Source organism: Heliangelus exortis, chromosome 6 (assembly GCF_036169615.1).
Source record: "Heliangelus exortis chromosome 6, bHelExo1.hap1, whole genome shotgun sequence".
In the NCBI taxonomy this organism is placed as follows: Eukaryota; Metazoa; Chordata; class Aves; order Apodiformes; family Trochilidae; genus Heliangelus; species Heliangelus exortis.
Window position 1 is genome coordinate 29,389,992 of NC_092427.1, and position 20,810 is coordinate 29,410,801.

Sequence of the window (20,810 nt, forward strand, 5' to 3'; positions counted from 1 at the left end):
CTTCACTTGACTTAATGGAGCAACTTGTAGAAGTGACAAAAATAAGTAACTGAGAAGGGTAATACTATTAATCTCTGAACAATAACACAGAATCAGAGTTTCAGGGATTTTTATGATTCATATTTTTGTGTGTGATATATTAATGGTCTGAATTTGTCTCCAACTTTTATCTTTCATACTCAGTCTTCTGGCTGTTGCTTTCTCTTTATCAAAAGAGGGCTGACAAGGCATTACTCTCTTCTCTTACTGGCTCTTGGTTTTGACTTTGACCATTGTATTGTTCCATAGTACAATGATATCTTGTATGGGTTAAAACAATGAACAGTCTTCCTGGTTTCTTTTGTGGACCTTGCCACATCTTAAGGATTTACCTCTGCCAAGAAAACAGTGTGGCTTGGTTCTGATTCACCAGGCTCTGGTATGTTCAGAGCAAACACACTTTCCAAGGACTTTGACTGCCAAAATACAGCAGCAACGTTCATTTCAAGACATGATAATTGAGCATAATCAAAAGCCTTGCAGCTTTTTCAGAACAGTTGGAATTTAAGCAAGGAATGATCACTGGGAAAAATGAAGTTTCAGGGAAGTTATAATCTGATGAGGATATGATTTTTTGATGGTAAATAAGATGTTTAACTACGATTTTTCTTAGTCTTTATTAACTGTTATAGAGTGTATACATGCTGGAGAAGTGCTGAAGAGAAAACCCTTTTTTCTTAGGAAATGCAGCATGCCTGGATGTATGGCTGTGTCGGGGGTTCATAGTAGATCATTCCGAGCCTGTATTATGTTATTTTAAAATGAAAACTTCAAAACATTCTTGAGTCTGATCCAGTTGAAGCCGATAGCTGTATCAGCTTCTAAATTATTATTCTGTTTTTGAATGAAACTGAAAAAGAAGAAATTCCATGAGTTTAGCTGTAGGTATAAAACTAATTGCCACAACTCTCATTTCTAGACTGTTTTTCAACTTTCTTTTAAAAAAAATAACTATAATAATAACCTTTCTTTTTTGTTATTGTTAACCCTATTAATGGTTTGTGTCACCTAGTGGTAGGACTTTAATCCCAGCACCCACCCTTTTTCATAATTTTTGTGAAATCTAACATTTGCAGCATGTGGCAATGGAGACTCTTCAAAAGTGACATGTATTTATCCTTAAGAAGCAGGTTTTGCTGGGGTTCAGGCTTGAGTCCATTTTTCTTATCTTTCTCAAATGACCAAAGTTAACTGATTTGAAAGGACCTCATTTTAAATTACATTCATTCAGTGAAAACAGAAATTAACACTTAGAGACATCTATATGCTAATGATTGTAGCTCAGGGAATACCCTTCTAACCTTTTCAAAAGGAGTTGGTAAAAAGCCATTTCACTTGAAAGCAACTTAGTAAGAATGGTAGATTAATTAAATACAATAAAATTTCCCTAAAATCTTTATCCCATTTATCACTTATCATTATTTTTCTTTTTCACATATGATACCTTAGATCCAAACGGAATATTCAAGGATGCATTTATTAAAACTGTTTTTCTGGTGACATCTAATAGATGCTGAAAAACAGAGGTTAATAATGTCAGGAGTTCTAGGGATGACATGTAAACAGAGGTGAAAAAGCAGCTTCATCTATCAGAGTACATAAAATACTAAGTGTATGAATTTTGGCAAAAGGGTCAAAAATGTGTAGGGGAAAGATTTTCTCTAGCCCTTCCAGTAGCTAAGCAATGAACTGAACAAGAAGATCCTAAGTTCTCAGACCCAGACCTTTTAAGTGCTGTGTATGTGCATCCATTAGAGAGTTTACTGTAAATGCAAAATACGACTCTTGCTGCTTGTAGGCATATTTATTATAGGTGCAGTCTGTTCTTGACTCTGTGGGAGGTTAGATTTCCTGAAGAGGGTAAATTGAGTACTGCACATATTAAGGTGCTTGTGCACATTGCTATTCTACCTTGTAATACCTGTGTTACTGCCATTTATGTAACATCTCGTAGATAAGGTCACTGCTGTATACAGAGAACTTGCAGGTCCTATAATCTTTTTTTTCTGTTTGGAAGAAAGGGAAACAGTTGCCCTGTTGTTCTTATGCTGACTACTATTCATGTTGTTTGTTCTTGGAGGAAAAATTTCTAATGAAAAGGCCTAAAAAGCTAAAACCTGAAGCTTCTTTGAAGCTACTTTTCTGAGTAGTCTTGTAGATCCTGATATGAAGTCAAACCAGAGTCAAAGTATTAAGCCCTATAGTAAGATGTCTGACAGACAATTTGCACCTCATATTTGGTTTAAATTCAATAGCAGTAAAATTCCTATTGAAGCAAAAATGTGGCATAGCACTTGAAATTCTGGTGCAGGAGAGACTGCAGGAAGATCCACAGATCTGTATTTGGTTTACTGATGGAAGTAGGTGGTAGTGATGTGAAGATCCAAAAGGATCATAAAATTATACTTACACAGGTGTTATGGAAAAACTTCCTTTCCACCAAGCAGAGGAGAAGCATAGCAACCTTTCCCAGTTGGCTGAATAGTGTGTCTGCAAGCCTTAAGGAGGGAGACACAAAGCCTGCATTCAGTTCTTCCTTGAGAGAGAGAATCAAATATGCTGGGCAACCAGACATGAGCAAATAGGTGGTGACAGTCCTTGAGCAAAGAGGGACATCTGTGACTTGAGGATTGGAGGGTGAGATTTTTCTGTGGAAATTGAGGCAGCATGCCAAAAGGCTGGGTGATAGCTACCTGCTACAGAGTAAAGGAAGAGAGGCTTGGAGTCTTTTGACAAAGAGCTACTTTCAGGTAATTTATGATTAAAAAGGAATAACTGTGCCTTGAAGACACACCACAAGAGTATCCGGGGTGTGAGAAAATGGCTTTTGCAGGCTTTATTAGCAGCTCAACTTTACCCTAGGTTTTCTAGCATTATCAGAAAAGTAATGATCTATACTGCTGTGTTTTTGTCCCCTGGACTGCAGAAAGACATTTTTTAAGAAGCCGTAGCCTAGTGCCACAAAAAGCTAACATGACCTGGGATTAGAGCAGTTATGAACAACAGGATCTTTGTTTTTCTGAGCAGGAGCTGTTCTCTCTGTTCTTAAGACTTTTCCTTTCCCCTGGGTTTTAATCAAAATGGTGTCTTTTAACATCCTTCAGAAAGGAGAGAACATCCCATTTGAGCTGGCAGCTTTTAGCATGTGTGTGTGTAATAAGACACCTATTAACTATGCTAAAAAAGCCTCTTTCTCCCCCTTACCCCCAAAGACAAGACACCTGCTAAATCTGCAGTTCTTTACTAAATCAATTTATTCATATTTTATTCTGGCACAGCCCCTGAATTTCTTTTCTGCATTACTTTAGCTCTGAATAAAACATGATAGTTCAATTAATTTTTTTTTTTTAGTTAATGTGGGTTGTTTTTTCTTTGTGTTTTTTTTTTTTTCTTTTTTCTTTGACAGTTGGTTCTAGGTTGGTCTAGCTAAATAAAAGCCCTGCTGTCTTGACTGCTTTGGGGCACTCCAGAACTGTTAGGAGCTGGAAAGGCAAAGCTTTTTCCTTGTTCTCTTATACTTCTCACATCAGTGTATTGATCACAGCAGGGAACTGTATCATAATCTGCTGCTGGTCTACAGTCTGAGACATTCTATGGGCTTTCAGTACTCCTCTTGCAAAGGTAGGACTGAAAAACCAAACATCTGTAACCTGAACTATTTGGTAAAGCAACAACAAAAGGTTTGTAGAATTAATCACTGAAAAATAGCCACAAGTTCAGAGGTCGGCATACTTTTACAATAATTCCACTACATGTTGTAGTGATTAATATTCTCAGTGTTCTGTATATTTATGATTTGTCATGCTCCTTACATTATAACCTTTGAGTGGTGGACTGTAGACAATTTGGATGTTGTAATCACAGTACTTGTACAAATGTATGGAATGAAAAAAATATAAACTGTATAAGCAAAACAAATTAATTATTTTCAGTGTGCTATGTGTTTTGGTTAATGAAACTGTAGTTCATCTGCTTTTTCATGTGGCTCTAAAGGGCGGCTGCTATGCAATTCTTCTGTATGCAGTTCTTCTGTTGGTCCAAGAACATTCTTTAACAAGCCAAAAACCAGCCAGCCAAAAAAATCCTGCCAGAACCCCACTAATATTGGCATGGCTTGTTTCTGGACTTGTGTTCATTTAATTTGTTTTTTATTTACTTATTTTCATCTCCTTCTTCTGTTAAAGCAACCAAAGTAAAACTGTTTTTTTTGGAGACACTTTCTGAAGGTACCAAAAATCACTGCAGTAAAATCCAGCTGTTGGTAGTAGTTCATGTTTCCTGATCATGAGCAACTTGGTTAAATGTGGACTTGCTGTCAACTGAGGACCATTGAACCTTTTCTGCTGGTGAAGGAGAACAATACTAGAGGAATTGGGAGCATGTAGGATAGAGGACATTATGGTAATTTGTTCCAAGACTCAAGAGACTCCTTTTTCCACCTCAGTGATGACTTGGAGAGTGTCCTATTGTCTTGATACATGTCCTAGGGGTTGAGCTGAACTCCTTGTAGAGTGGTAGCAGGAGGTCAGCATCTTCCAGAGCTGCTTTTTGGGTTCAGAGGCTTGACTGGTCCCCTACCCCATGGCATGCGAGTGCTGTGGGACTGGTGTCATGGACCTTTGAGTTTCCTAGAGGTGGAGGGAGGGTGCTGGTGTGCGAGTGACTAACTCCACATACCATGGGAAGTCTTCCTGTGCCTGCCAGTAAGTCTGCCCACTTTTGATTCACAGTCACTGGTCTGCCAGACTGGGTCACTTTTTCAGAGGTGTCAAACATCGCTTGTCTTCAGCCTGTGGTTTATAAAAGCGAAACCACAAATAAGTCCCTCTGGCACAGTAATAGAACTGGATTTGCAGGAGTTTAGCAAGCTAAAACAGATCCTGCAAGTTGAACAGGTGTTGATTTAAAGCAATTGCAAAACTTGACTGAGAAAATTTCATAAATCCTGTTGGCTGAATGCGTTGGTAAAGCAATTTTTTTGTTTGTTGCATTAAAATTTAGTTAGCTGAGATTGATAACTATTGTTTGAAGGTTGTACTCCCTGCAGCAAGATCATAACTGACTGAAGTTGATACTGTTTATTTAAATGAAGATAGTTTGGAATGGATAACTATATTAGTAATTGTCATGGTTACAAAAATAGAAAAAAAAAAAACAAACCAGAAATGTTCTGGGTGAAGATAACAGTGTAAAATTTCAATTGCTTAATAGTTGTTTATAAAGCTAAAACAAGCCTCTCAATGAAGACTTGTTTTCAGTTGGTGATACTCTGATTTACTGCTTTTGCATAAGTTGTGGCACAGGTCTCTAAATCTAGAGCCCATATAGACAATGTCTTGATAGTGAGAAAAATGCTCTGTTATTATCAGCTGACATAATTTGTTTTTATCAAAATTATGTTGAACTGATATGGAAGGCTGGTTTTTTTTACTTATTTGAAAGGTGTCAGTATATAGCAGTATAAAATAATAGTACAAGTGTCACTAGCATCAGGGTTTTACATCCAGAAGAAGAAAAAAAAATGTAGGGAATTTTTGGTGGTTGGGTTTTTTTTGTATTCTCTCAGATCTGAGGCTAACTAGAATTTGAAGTAAATTCCCTCTTGCCTGTTTTTCTTTTTTTTTTCCTCTATTAACCTTAATACAGAATTTTCCATTATAAATCCTTTTGTATTTTTAAAGGAGTCTTAAAAATATAAACTTTTTGTAGTCAGTACAAGCAGATTTCTGATACTGCTTTGAAGGAAGTTAAATGTGTTGGGTTTTTTTTTTTGTTTTTTTGTTTTTTTTTTTTCTCTGCATCTTGGCTAAAGGCATTTCCCTGTTAAATTACATCTAATTTTAGCAGGTTCACTTGAAAACAGTTCTTTTGCATCTCATATCTAAAACTCTAGAATCCAAGAAGTTGCTTACTATAAGATAGATACTTAATGTATTAGTGGAATGGAAATCACTTTGGGGCAGGGCCCACCGTGTTTGACCCAAGACTGGGCATGCAGTTACCAAAACAAGGAGAGGAAAATGGGTTTCCTGCGTGCATAAGCACTGTACATATGTTACAAGTGCAAGTTATATGTGCAAGTTCAGGACAATTTGAGTTTTAAAAGGAGTGAACTTCTATGTCACCCTATTAGTTCACTTCCACTCTTTCTCTGGTGATATTTATTTGCCTTTGCAGTAGGCTTTAGGTATTCTGTTGCTATAATAAGAGCACCGCTGAGCCATGTAAGAACAAGGAGAAACCCTCTCAGGAGGGAAGAAGGACACAAGGCTAGCTTTGAAGGTTTGGATCTCCCATGCTGTAACCAGGCACAGAGCCAAACATTCAACTGATACCCAGTGTCTCACATGTAGGGGTGACAATGGGTTTGTAATCCAGCCACAACAACATCAGTTAATGACATACTGTATTAGAGCAATCTGTAATTTTAATAAGTATTTTATGGAAAGCAATTCTTTGAAATTCAAAGTATTTAGCCTTTTCATACAGGAAAACATGATGAGTTAAGAAAAGCACAAAGGTGTCCAGGATTTTCATTATTACTTGTGCTGTATGTGGTTGTGTTATCGTATGGATATTTGCACTAGCTTTGTGTGACTGCATATCATGGGCAGTTGGGTCTTGAGGCTCTTTTGCCAAACTGTATCTGTACCTTTCTGGAGGATTCATACAAATTCTGACACCCCCCCCTCTACCCCCACTGTCTTCTTCCAGAAGAACCCTTAGAGTTATGATGTTTATATCTAGACATCTGAAAAGATGCTTCATGCTGGCACTGTTTGCAGTAGGGTTTGCTTACCAGGAATTAATGCACTTAAAGAGCATATGTTGGCAAATATAAATTAACTTTTCTACCCCTGTCTTCCTTGACTCAGCTTTTAGGCTCTATGGACCATACTGGGGTTACTATTTACAGCAAGCTTTTAAAACTTGCTTCCACCTGCCCCTTTCCTGCTTCCCTTCTGCCCTTACCCTCCAAACTACTTGTAGTTGTGGAACTATTTGGAGATGGCTAGATGTTGTCCATGGAACACATCTCTCCAAGCCTTCATAACTGAATAGTATAGGACCAAAAGGAAGCATAATTGATTGGATGGATACAAAATACTATCCATGAAGACCTGCCCAGATGAAACAGCAAATATAATTTTTCACATCCTTCTGTTTAATATCAGCTGTAATCCAAGTCTAAGAGGTAATCTTCTGATGTTTTGGGTGTGTATAAGTAAATATTACTTAAAATGTTTGATGTCTACCAGTATAATGCTCATTCTGTGCCTCACAAGTTGAAGGCAAAACCAGGGATATTCAGGATTGTTCTTGCTGTTCCAAATCCTATCCATGTCTTTAGCATTAGGATACCTCCGTGACATGGATTTGCCTGTGACCACAGAGGGTGAAAGCTCCACTGCACAAGGTATCAAATACCTGGTCTGATGTGCAGGCACAATGAAGTAAAATGGGCAGCAGAGTTGTTAATGTTGTGGAATGTTACAGGCATGTGCAAACAACTTTCAAACAACAATGTAGTTTTTGAAACCACAGGGAGAATTCCATTTTTATAATTAAGATACAGTTTTTCTGATTCTGTTCATGTTCCTACTGGCAACCCTACATTGCTTAGTGTCAGAAATAATTTAACTATGGAATATCTTGTCTGCTACTGCATCTCATAGTGTTCAAATAATGGGTGCATCAAACAACAGAATAATTAATGAAGAAAAGTTTGAAACAGTGAACTCTTCCTTCATTGCAATCCATTCGAATTTGTTTCATCATTTCTGATGGAAATTTTTTTACAGTTTAGAGGATGAAGATAATCTTGCTTCTGTGTAAAATGCAGGTAATTTCAGGAGCTAAGCCTGTAGCAGGAGCTATGTAAAAATATAACCCATCATACTTTAAGCTCTAGCTTGTCTTTGTTTAAAAAATTGGGTTTTTTGAATGGCTGTCTACATCTTGCATCCTGTTAAACAGGAAAACCATACTCATTTTCCTTTCAAATGGAAAATTCCTTTAAGTCTTTTGTCTCAATGGGATAATATGAATAGAAGAGAGGATCCTTAAAGCATGTTTCTCTTGTCCTACAGACAAGATTAAAAAGAAACTCACTTGCCAGATATTGACAGCTCTATTTTATTTTACTAATACACTTGAGCTAATAGAGATTTGTAGGTGCATTGAAGTTACAGAGCTTTGTTTATTTGGTCCTACTCTGTGATCCATACTACAATTTAATGCCTCTCTTGCATAATACTTCTAGTGTTAGACTAGGGACATAGTATAATAAGCCTTCGAGCAGTACTGCAAAGGCAGCACCAGTGCTTTGAAATAGTGCTTCTGGTCAGCCACTCAAGATAAAAAGTATATGTTCACGGTCATTACTGTAACATTGGAAATGCAGTATATATTTTATACTTACTGTTCTTCATTTGCTAGCCCTGTATCTAGGTAAAAACCGGTACTACTTAATATATATTCTGCATCATTGGAGCATACTCTGCTAGGATCTGGGATTTCCCTCCATGACATATTTCAAAATTATTATTGACGTTGTGTCTTGGGGTATTACTGGTGAACGATGTGTCAATGCCTGCTGTTAATTATTCTCAATCGGCTGTTGCATTGTGCTGAGATGGTGCAACCTACACATAATGCAAGCAGCATCCCTATACTTTGGGAGAGGCTGAAAAGAACCCAAACTGGGTAAGAACTTAGTGGCAGAAAACAGAATCTGGAATAGCCAGAAGAATGTGTATATAAATACTGTGTGGACTGTGGACTGCACTTCTAACAGTTCACAGAGATTTGACACTGATATTGACATTTAGTTAGAAAGGTCACACAATATGATGGCAAAAAGTTTGTTTCCTACTCTAAGTACAGTGGGAAAATTGTTCTTCAAAATTTTGGCAATATATATTGGAAACTTTGTGCTTTTTAGGGTAAATAACGTAGGTGTTAATCTTCGCACCTTCCTGAAGAAACCAGAGAAAATATACCAAAGTGTTTTTGGCAAAGAAACTGCTATTAAATATTTAGAAAAATATGGTTTTCAGGCTGATTGAAGCTCATTGCTGTGTAGCAGTCTTGAACTTTGGATGGTCCTGTATCCTTTACAAAGTATGGGAACTGATGGCATAGTGCAAGAAGTTCCAAATAGGTGTTATACTTTTTAACTTTAAAATTTTATTTTATGCTTTTTTTGTTTTGTTTTGTTCTGCTTATGGTGCTAAAATTAGGACCTTAAGGTCCAAAGGGCCAAAGGATTACTCATCTTATGCATCATTGTGCTTAAGAGGTTATCTTAAAACAGATTCTCCTTCCTTTCAGTCTAGGATGACTGAAGGTACCAGGTCCATCGACTTTTCTTCAGTTAGCTGTAAAGCTTTCTTAAAGGGGGTAGATGGTAGTCTTCAGGCTCATCCCAGATATGTTTCTGTATTGCTTGCAGATAGGAAGTCCAGAACTGAATTTCAAAAGGTAAAAATAGCCCTGTATCTAGGTAAAAAAAATTGTAATGTGTCACAATCTATATTTGTAACACAAACAATATAAATCTTTTTCTTTTATTATTTCTAATTTCAGTTTTGTTTAGGAAAATACTCTCTGCATTCTGCCTATGATAGCTTGGACTGAAAACTTTAATTAGTTTGTAAGGCTTTTTATTATTATTTTATCTGTCTTCATTATTTTTTGCTCAGTCTCCATGGATGTTCTGTATTTTCATAATCAAAAAACTTACTGGCTATTTTTGTCAAACAAGAACCCTGAAGCCATGACAATGGAGTACTGAGCCTATCTGCCCATTCTGTCAACAGGATGAAAGTGGATCTCAAGCTTTTTTAATTACAAGGATAACATGTTCGCTCATCTAATAATGAAGATGGTTAGCAATTTTAAATTTTAATAATCAATTACTGAAAGTAATTCTCCATTAAACCACAAGAGAGCCATTAAATCTCAAAAGATGGAACATGCTGTATGTAACAGTAGCAAAATTTCTATTTTTAAATATCATTAGGGAATATCTGATTTTCATTTCTCTGCTTTTCTTTTACCTTTTTCCTCATGCAGACCATCTCATTTTCAGCAGGAAGACAGCACATGATCTTATAAATAATAAAAGAAAACCCTTGCAAGGCTTGATCCAAAGCGTGAAATATGTGCTAAAAATCTAATTTGTTTCAATCCAGCATATTTTGACTGAATAATAAGGGAAGTGACTAATTAATATCTTAATATGCTGAGGGCTAGGTGGCATGGTGGGCTTGATACACTCTGCTTTCACCTCAAGAGACCTAAGTTAAGATCTTATTGATATTACAGGTGCTGAACAGCGTTTGGTGGTTTGTCTCTGTAGCTGTATTAGAAAACCATAAAATTCAGTACTATTGGCAGCTTCAATTGTAAACATGTTGAGAGCTGGAAAGCAGGGATACTGCAGCTCTCTGGTAGCTTGGTGTGCTTGTGTGAGGATGCCTGTTCAGTGACAAGCAAGTTGGCAAACAAATCGATGGTTGCTTCCAGCAGAAATAAAATAACCCCAAAGCACTGAGGTGGGAGGGAAGCAACAAATTAGTCTTGCCTCAGATGCAAAATAGCTATTTTTCTTTCCAAGGCATTTAAAATTGAAAGCTACAGAAGTGATTTGGATTTGTTTGGTAATGTTATACTAACTATTAAAATATATACTGTTTAAATATATAATGGTAAAATGTGTCGCATGCATAACGAGTCAGTATGGCGAAAGGACTTGAAACATTAGTGCTAGTTTGAAGATGAAAATAAAACTGAAATGAAAAGCTGATACAATAATTAACTTAATTAGTCTTTAGTAATTTTTATTACCAAGCAGCCACTGAGATTATGAAGCATGTGCATCTTTTCAGCAGATAATAGTGTGTTTCAGGACTTGCACTGAATTATCCTGTACTGTGTGATAGTCCAACATAGGAACAAAATGCAGCTGAGAACCTCTTCACATTAGCTGGAGTCAAGTCCCTGTTCTTGGAAGTGAAGGTCTGTATCTTTGGCTTAACATAAAGCAGTATCTGATCACATCATCAGAAACTTTATCAATCTTTTCGAAGAAGATACCTTAGGAGCCCAAGTTTTGTTGGAAATAAGGTGTGAGAAGGTTTTTAATTTTTTTTAATAAAGCTATAGCTGTCTACCACTGACACTTGGCAAAGTTTGTTTTGCTTGTCAAAGCCTGTTGCTGAAGCCATATAGAGATTGAGGAGGAAGGAATTATCTTAACGTTGGACTCTGTCAGACTTATGGCTATTATCATTGCATTAGATACAACTTGTTCATAGTTTGTGTTATTGATCTAGAAAAAATAACTACAGGAAACTGTACTGTTCTCTTCTCCCAGGACTTCAGGTTACAGGTATAAATTGACTAAAGGTAAAGCTTCCACATATCTGAAGGCTTAAATAAGGTAATAGCATGGTTTTCAGCTTGGAAAATCTTTTTTTTTTTTTTTTCTTTTCAACAAATTTTATTTTTTATCTCAAGTTCTTTGGTAAGACTTGTCAGGAAAAACTTATATAACTGCCATGTTGGATGGGAGAGAAGAACAAGCTTTTGAACACAAAGCCATTCATACTGTCTAAAATAGAAGGAAAAAAAAAAGCCTTCAAAAATTAAATACAGTTTGAGAACGGTTGCTCTGAGCTTAACTTGATTATGTTCATCCATTAGGCAGTTTGAAAGAAAAGGTGATTGGATCCATGAAACAGAGGGAAAGTATTAACAAGGAGAGGGGTGACGAGGTCACTAACCTCCATGGCACAGAGAAAGAGACAGATAATTATAATTTGTGGAACATTAAGGCAATATTTCAGGGTAGAAGGTTGGTGAATAAGCTGTAATTTAAAAAAAAAAAACAAAACAGCCCAACACCATTGTCATTTTTAGTTGCTACACTTGTTACTATAGAGCTATAAATGTTAGTTCTGGTGTTGGCTCTTGTTTCTTCAACTCTTCCTCACTTCATGGCTGAAAAGTTAGATATGGAGTGGCTCCTCTTGTGAAAAATATTCTATGGTAATTATTAGTATTTCTATCCCTTTTATCAGCTCTCTACATCTGGGATCACAGTGGTTTTTAGGAATTAGTTAGCTAGAACCATGGATAGCTTTGTAAAGGACATAATTTTAGCATTGTTGTGTTCCAGGTGAAGCAGGGAAAAATGGGGAAGGATTGGTCTTGCTCTTGTTTCAAAATCTTGTTTTTTCAAGAGTTGATCAGCAGTCTGGATTGGTTTATCTTTTAGAGTTTGTCTGGGCATTGCAATGAAATGCGATGCTCAATTACAGCTTCTGATTTGTTGGATAAAGCAACAAATGTTGCAGTGTTTTCTCTCTTACTCTGTCTCTGGTTTTTCCTCCCCAGTATCCACAAGATTCTGCATTTCAAAATTTCTGGTGGTCCTTTGTTCAGATGAAGGACTAATCTGCAGAGAAGACACATGAAATTTCTGGGACATACAACTAAAGCTTCTAAAATTTGTTTTCATCTATTCCTTCTAGTGACTTAATGAACAGTGCTTGCTGACTTTAGAGGTCCAGGGAGCAGGTTGTGTTAGATTTTTAAGTTTTCTTTGACATTTAAATTTAACTAGAAGAATTACCCTTTTGACACCTGTAGCCTGTTTTTCTTTATGATACTTTTTTTTTTCTCTTTTCCTTACACGCATAGTTGCATAACATGCTTCAGGTCTTTCAGAGATGCAAGTGGTTGTTGAAGACTTCATGGCACTTCTTTGTGTGTGTGTTATGTATGTGTGTGTGTGTGTGTGTGTATATATATATATATATAAATTTTTTTTTTTTTTCCCTCTTGCAAGAGTAGGAAAGTTGAGGCCAATGATCTGGACAAATTCTGGCTCCAGTTCTGCTTACTAAAAATACCTTTGTTTTCAAATGCAAAATATCCTCTTCATTTTTGTCTGAGAAATGCCACCTGGTGATGCAGAGTGCTATGAAGACCTTCAGTGTGGACCAAACAGGTTTAAGCATAGACTCAGGCAGTCACCATTTGCTTAGCTGTCAGCCCTGCTCTACACATTTGCATGCACACAAATAGCTAAAAGGAGTTCTGTGTAATTCATAGTTCAGGTTTGAATCTCAGCATGTAATAGTTTCTTTCATGATGAAAGCATTTCACACTTTAGAGGACTTTTCATATTTGTTTCATGTTTCTTTATGGAGAGTTCAAAGTACTTCTGAGAATGTTTGCTACTCCTCTCTGTAAAGTTTCTTTTCCTATTTTCCCCCTTTTTTCTTACAGCCAGAAAAGGAAGAAAAGAATATTTAGGAAATATTTAGAAATCTAATACTACTACTTTGAGTGTTTCTTGGTCATGTGAACAACCATTGAAATATAATCATCAAGCATTAAAAAAAGAATAATTGTTCTTCAGTGTTTTTTGCCAGTGTACTGCTTTCTCCCAGCCTGTTGCTATTTCGTATATATGTATTTTGATAAGGCATTTTCTAGATGTGTGTAGAGAAAGGACAAACGTGCAAGGGAGGTGATAAAGCTGCTTCATTTGTTTGGCATTGCATTTGAAGGTTGGGCTAAGTAAACAGCAGATTATTTATTTAAATTAAAATATTGAATGTCTCTTGAGCTGCTTAGCTCATGATTAGGCACTGAAACATTTGCCCAGGAGTGCAGCTCTGTAGCTCTCAGGAACAGAGAACTGGGGGAAAAGTCCATATGGTGTGCTTGGATGTGCTGAGTACAGTTCATCTGAAGAACTTGATAAATGTTATAAAACTTCTGTAACCCACTTGGTCCAGGTTTTTTTGATATTGGACACTCTAGCCTTATAAATAAAAACAACTTCAGTATAATCTGAAACTAGCACTCTCTTTAAAATCCCATGCTACAATAAAAATTGAAAGTAGTGCACTGGGAAATAATCTTTAAGTTTGTACCCTATGCTTGTTATCAGTGGAATCTACTGAAATGTTTGAAACCTGCATCTGTTTTGCTGTATTTAAAAAACAAACAAACAAAAAACCAAACTGCAAAGTAAAAAAATAAAAAGCAAATGCTAGAATTCTGCAATGCTGTTTATAATGATTACTGGATATACGTATATAAAAATACAAATGCCATTTCTCAGTGTGATAATGGGAAGACAATTTCTTATTGCCATGACTGCACTTTTGAATAAGAGTTGCAAAATGCAGCATGGCAAACTTTGGAAATGCAGCTTTAGCACTGTTCTGTGTTCAATAATTAAATATAAAATGCAAGAAGCTGCCTTTTTGACTTTCAAATCATACTTTTGCCACATCCAAAATGAATCACAGCTGCAGGGTACTAATAAAAGTAGGCATGACTAGGCAAGGTGATTTCTTCCTGCATTAATTTTTTTTTTTTTTTTTGAGAGTCATCAGTTTTATTTCACTTGTTCTGATTTAAATGGCAAATTTAACACATTAAAACTTGCAGTTAGGAGAACAGTTTAAAACAAATGTTCCCTTTGTGGCTGTGCTTTTAAGAAAAGAAACATTCTTTTGATCAGCAATTGTGTACTTTAAACAGACTTTGAAGGAGCTGTATGACTAGTTCATGTTTTAATAGGGCTGGATGCTTGCTGTCTACTCATTTTGTTAAGAGCAGCTTAATTTTACAGCCGAAAAATGGTCAGGACAGTGTTTCCTTCAGCTCCAAGACTGAACACAGAATGGATGAGTAGCTGTCAGGGAGCAGGTTGCAAGTAACCACAACCAGAGTCCTGCTGTGCAGTAGATCACTCATAAGCAATTTTTGGCTGGTTTTTTTTTTTCCTTCTAAGGAAAAAGTGTCTAGCTCAGATCCCTAAGAAATCAAACACTAAATTTGATTTGCAAAGTTATCATTTGTTTTCCCTTCTGGGTTCCCTTTTGCTAGGGAGTGGTGGAATAAAAAAGAGCCTCAGTTTAATTTCCTGAATTAAGGAAAACTTAAATGTGCTGTTCTTCATGCCCAGCCTTTGTTCCAGAGGAGGTGATTGTTTTTATGCTACAAGAAAAAAAAAAAAAAAAAAAAAAAAAAGCATTTGATTTATGTAATCCAAAAGGCATATCCTAGTCAATGGAAATGAGGTCAAGCCAAACCTGTTGAATGACTGTGGTGATTGTTTTATGTCTTGGTGTTTGAAGATTATTGATTATTTATGTGGTGGAAGCAATAGGTAAGAATGAATTACTGCAACAATAATCACACTTCCATTTAAGTAGTCCTAGTGAAACCTTTGCAAATATGATGGGCAAATTTAATCCCAGTTTAAACTTTCTGATTTCTGAATGACTTATCTGATCTCTGGAAGCAATATTTTAACTAAATATCTGAACATAATTAAACTTCTCTTGCTTAGTGGTATGTATATAATTCTCATTTGTGTTTAACTTTCAGTGATTTTTAGCTGGCATAGGTGCAGAAATTGTCAGGTATGTTTTTGGGAGAGTAAAGTAACTCTAGCTAGGTTTTATGTTGCCTTTTGGTCTTGAACAAGTAAATTTGGTGGCTAGTAATGCTTATGCGGCAGGTACTTCTGTGGCAACAATGTATATGTACTGTCACCCAAGCTTTTGCTCATTAAAACTCTGCCAGAGGAAGTTCAGATTAAATATTAGGAAAAAGTTCTTTACGGAGAGTGTTATCAGACATTGGAATGGGCTGCCCAGGGAGGTGGTGGATACTGTTTCTGTCCCTGGAGGATTTTGAGAAGAGACTGACCATGACACTGAGTGCCATGGTCTGGTAACCACAGTAGTAGTGGATCAAGGGCTGGACTTTCCAACCCGTCTGATTCTGTGAAAAGGCATGGGATAAAATTTATTAACCTCTTGTCCTTGGGAGGAGCTTGCAGTCTGATCTAAGAGACTCCCCCTCCTACTGTCCCCCATCTTCTTCATGTTTGTGTTTCATGGATTACTGTTTCTGCTCTAGGGCTTCTCAGTGTTATATGTTTTATCAACGCCAAGCATCCCTGCTCACCTTGTGCATTCTTCTGGCTGTGGGCAAAGTCCATATTTTGATTACTTTCTTGTAGGTTAGTAAAGGGTAAATTTTGTGAGTGGTAATCATGTAGCCTTATATGTCCCTTCTGGATCCACCTCCATGTTAGACATATTTGTCTTTTTTTTTTTTTCTTTTTATTAAAAGAAGTGAAAATTTATCAGGGTCTCTCAGATACTGCTTCTAGCTGCTGTCCTCCCTTAGAACTGACTTAACCCATCTGCACCAGATACCTTTTGGTTAACCAAAATGAGCCTACATTTCCACCAGCTTCCCTTTGTTCCTACTGCAGCAAGGATTGCCTCTGCCACGCTGTAGCTTCCTAGCAGTTAGAACTGCTAATTTTTCAGGAACTACAATAAGTCATCAGTGATTATTTTCAGACAACTTTCAAATATGCATATTAGGTAATTAAATTTGTACTAGGTGTCACTCTGTTATGCTAATGTTAAATATGCAACCCTTTCCTTGTCCATCTGTATTACATATTTTCTAAACCAATGTGTCAATAACTAATTTCTTCCAGCTGTTCTAGATCAAAAGTTATCAGCAGTTATTTTCTGAGCTGTGATGTAAAAAAAAATGCCCTCACTTCATTTATATTCTATACAAACAAAATGTAGCATGTTCAGAAGTCATTCTATTGCATTCAGGTGTCATAGTCTAGCTTCTAAAATTACTTAAATTACTTTTTTAGTACCACATAATGGTTAAAGGTATAAGATGTATGTCAATATTGCTTCTATTTTGGGCTTGTTGATTCTATCACGGTGCAAGATCAACAAATCTTTTAATAGAGTATTAGATTATTAAGAGACTATCTTGTACCTTGAAAATCTACAAATTGCAAATAATTATCAAAAATAAATAAATTTTTCCTTTGAATTGTCACTTTTTTTCCTCACCAAATAGTTTACAAAGAAGGAAATTGTTCTTATTAGGGTTGGGGTGGATTCAAGTGAAATCCTTTCAAAAGGCTGTTTCTGAGGTGTTTTGCTCTTTATATTTCCTGGTATAGAACTCTGAGGTTTTCTTACTTCTACTTAATTCTCAGGTCTTATCTCCCAGATGTGAGTCTTTAACAGTTTTCTAGAGAGCCAGACTATTTGCATTTCACCATTTTTAGTGGTGGACTTGGTAGTGTTAGGTTAACAGTTGGTCTTGATTATCCCAAGGGTATTTTTTCAGCCTAGATGGTTCTATAATTCCACAGGATTCTGCAAGTTGTCCTGATGGCTTCTGCCATTTCACCCCAAGTTTCATAGTAGAAGTAGTAACACAATGTTGTTTAAAAAATTGTTTCTTCAGCCTTTCTACAGATTTTTACACAATAGATAAAAATCTACCACATGATAACTGGAAGAGATGAAGTTTTCCTTGATGAGATAGAATGTGGCAGATAAATTCCCAGTACTATGGGGTCAAGTTGGACCCCCTCCTAAATAATCTTTAGAGAATTTTCTATGTATCAAGCATTCTTTTCTTCCCAGTAAAGGAAAGCAAAGTAAGAGTTGTTTTTCCTCTTGACTATGATTATTTGTGAAAACTAAACTTAATCTCTTTTTCCTTTATCCCATACTTACTAAAAGATTTCCCACTAGCACATGCTTGGTAAAACTTGGGATGATCCTAATAGATATATTTTCATCAGTGGCAGTGGTGCACCATAGAGATGCAGGGCTTTCTGCCCCGGGGCCATTTTATGGAGTTAAGTAGTAACTATGGTATGAATTTCTTTTCAGTGGTAAGAACTCTCTTGGGTGCAACAAAGAAGGTGGGGGCAAGTAACTGGGTACCTGGCAGAAGAAAAGCATAAAAGTTGTTTGGAATTGGTTTTCTGTGTTCTAAAATGGGATTCCATGTTGTACATGTCTGTTTTGGATGTTCTAGGTGACTTTCTCTACCTGGAATATATAATATAGGATGCTGTGTGTGTCTATACATAGTATGTGTTATACAGTCACTTCCTTTTTCATTCATATTTCAAGATTGTGTTGTAATTTACTTGCATCTGAGAGCAGAGCTAATGTAGCATATGCAAACCCAAGCCTTGTCGCTTCCCCATCGTGAGTTCTTCCCAGTGCAGCCTTAATGGCAAGTGCAGCATCCCTGCCAGAGTAGAATTTGTTCACTTAAATAGGCTCAGACTTTCACATAGTCTTTATGTAATCACTCATAAGATGATCCTTACATTTGAAACAAACCAACTTTGAAATATTACATTAGAGTCAATTTATTTCAACAAATCTACAGATTTCACTTAGGAAGTGAAATGTCTGCTGTCAAATGACTGAGCCCCACTTTTAGGAGTTTACATCTCAAGTTCTTACTGCACTTAAATTGGAACAGTGGCAAGGTGGTTACATGCAGTCTTGATGTCTTCCTTAGGATGGGAAATAGAACATAATAGATTTTGGAGCAGAGAAGTGCTGAATGCCCTAGTTTTTTCATGTTAATATAATTTAAAGATAGGTATGTGCAGAGAACTGTCCCAAAGGAAAAATTCTTTATGAAGATAGTTTGCTTTGTTGGATGTGTTTAGTATGCAGGGGAAGAAATTCCTTTTTCTCTTCATCTACTATCTAAAATAAGAGGTCACTTGAGTAACCCCGTTTTTTGGGGTTTTTTGGATTGTTTTTCAATGAATACTGTTCTTGCAATTGCCAGTGCCATAGTACTTTATTGATTATTGAAAAATAAATAGCAAAAGAACCCCCCAACTTTTACTTTTCTTGTTGCTTTATTTGTTTTTGTGAATGCCTTGTTTTGAAGCATTACGAAAATTGCCATGGTGAATAAGCCCTCATTTCTAAATATTTCTGATGGAAATCCTATGATATAACACAGCACTGAATTTAGTCAGCCAAAAGAGATTCAAGGTGAGGTTTAAAGTGCTTCCAAGTTCTCTGTATAGCCTACACAGTTACTTGTGTTTGGACACTCTGGGGCTTCATTTGCAACATAAAATCTCTTCTTTGGTTTCTCTGATAGAGATTTACTGATAGCATAAACGCTCAGATTTACTGATCTGTTTTATGCGAAGACACTTACAAGGTAACCATCTAAATTAGTCAATAAGAAATTCTGATTACAGGTGGTATTGGAGCACTGCATTAATTATTCAGAGCTTGAACATTTACCTCTGTGATATTAACAACCTTAAGTTACCTCTTCATGTTTGATCCCTGGAACTGTTTCTTTACAGAAAGTGAAACAGAATATTATTTTCCTGAAAGGAATTTCTACCCACTGCTATGGAGTGTTCAGCAGGAGTAATGGTCAGACTTGAATCTGTATGGTCAATTTTCAACGTGTATTTTCTTTTTCAGTGAGAGGCCTCACTATCTTATGCAATATCTAGATTGCTCTTTACCTCCTTTGCAGAAAAGATGTGTTGGCCTGAAGGGAACAGGCAGGACTCCTGGCTGGGACACTCTGCTAGGAGCAGGAAATCTGTGCTTTGCTTCCTACTCCCCTGACTGTGTTTTACCCATTAACTGTTTCACACAGAATTCATTAAATTTCCTTCTCACAAGCAACTTCCTGGAAGTTTATAATCCTTTGAGAGTAGTTAGAAGCAGAACAAGAGAGTAAGTCTCCATAGTTCAGTGAGTGTTGTGAAAAGATAGCTGAACTACAGGCTAAAGAAATGAAACTTTATTATCTGTGGCTGCCCTGACTGTGCTAATCATCACATCTCAAGAATACTAATATGGTTAGTCTGCTTCTTCTATCTGAGGTGCCCTGGAAACCTTATGGCCTACTGATGTCTTAAGTGTAAACTGTGTCAAAATGTAGATGCTTTGTGTTCTTTCAGACAACCTCAGAGTATTCAAAGTATCTGCATGTAAGATGTGCTATGGAAACCTGTGTGTTTTGTAAGTAGCAGCTGGAGACCACACAAAATACTCTAGGATTCTTGTAATGAGATGCAACTGAATCCCATTCCTGGGCACAGCTTTGGGTATCTCTGGAGTTAGGGAAGCATCTAGAGGTTGGCTCTGTTGTCTTTCCAAACAGGAATCTGCCTGGTCCATGTGAGCCCATCAATTCTGTGAGCATGATTCCACTGAAGTGGAGGGGGAAGTATAGGCTGGGATTACTGGCAGATGGCTGAGCTGTCCCCTGGGGAGGCAAGAGGTATGGATTTGAACCTTGTCAGGCAGCAGAGGAAATTGATACCACAATTTAATAACACACTTGAGTCTCTGCTCAAAAGCACCTATTGGGGGTCCCTGGGTTGCAGAACAGATGCTTTCCATGGTGCAACTTGCAGTCTAACTCTGAAGTGAAGCCTTCTGGACTGGCTGTGAATGTTCAGGTCTCTCTGGGGGGAATCTCCAAGGGGACCCTGCTGAAGACCTCGCTTCAGCCTGCAGTCTGTACACAGCCACACGTGTCTGTGTGCCAGCAGGCACAGGGTAGAGTTGTCTTGGAATGCTTGTGTGGCTAAAATGCTCAGCTTACAATACCTATGGAATCATGCTGTGCTGCACCTTAATATTTTCTTGTCTCTGAATATGCATTCCTGCATTATTTCTAGACAAATCAGATGCTCTGTTTTTAATGTATTCTATGCTCAACTTGCGTGGCAATGTCTTTGTGCACAGTGTGGGTTCTCCTTCTTCAATACAATAATGTTACAGAATCCTAATGTAGTTTGTAGTTCAGTTCATGGAGAAAAAAAAAAGGCAATTTGTTGTGTGTTTTGCTCTAAATTAATCATCTTTGAGCCTTCTGGTGGT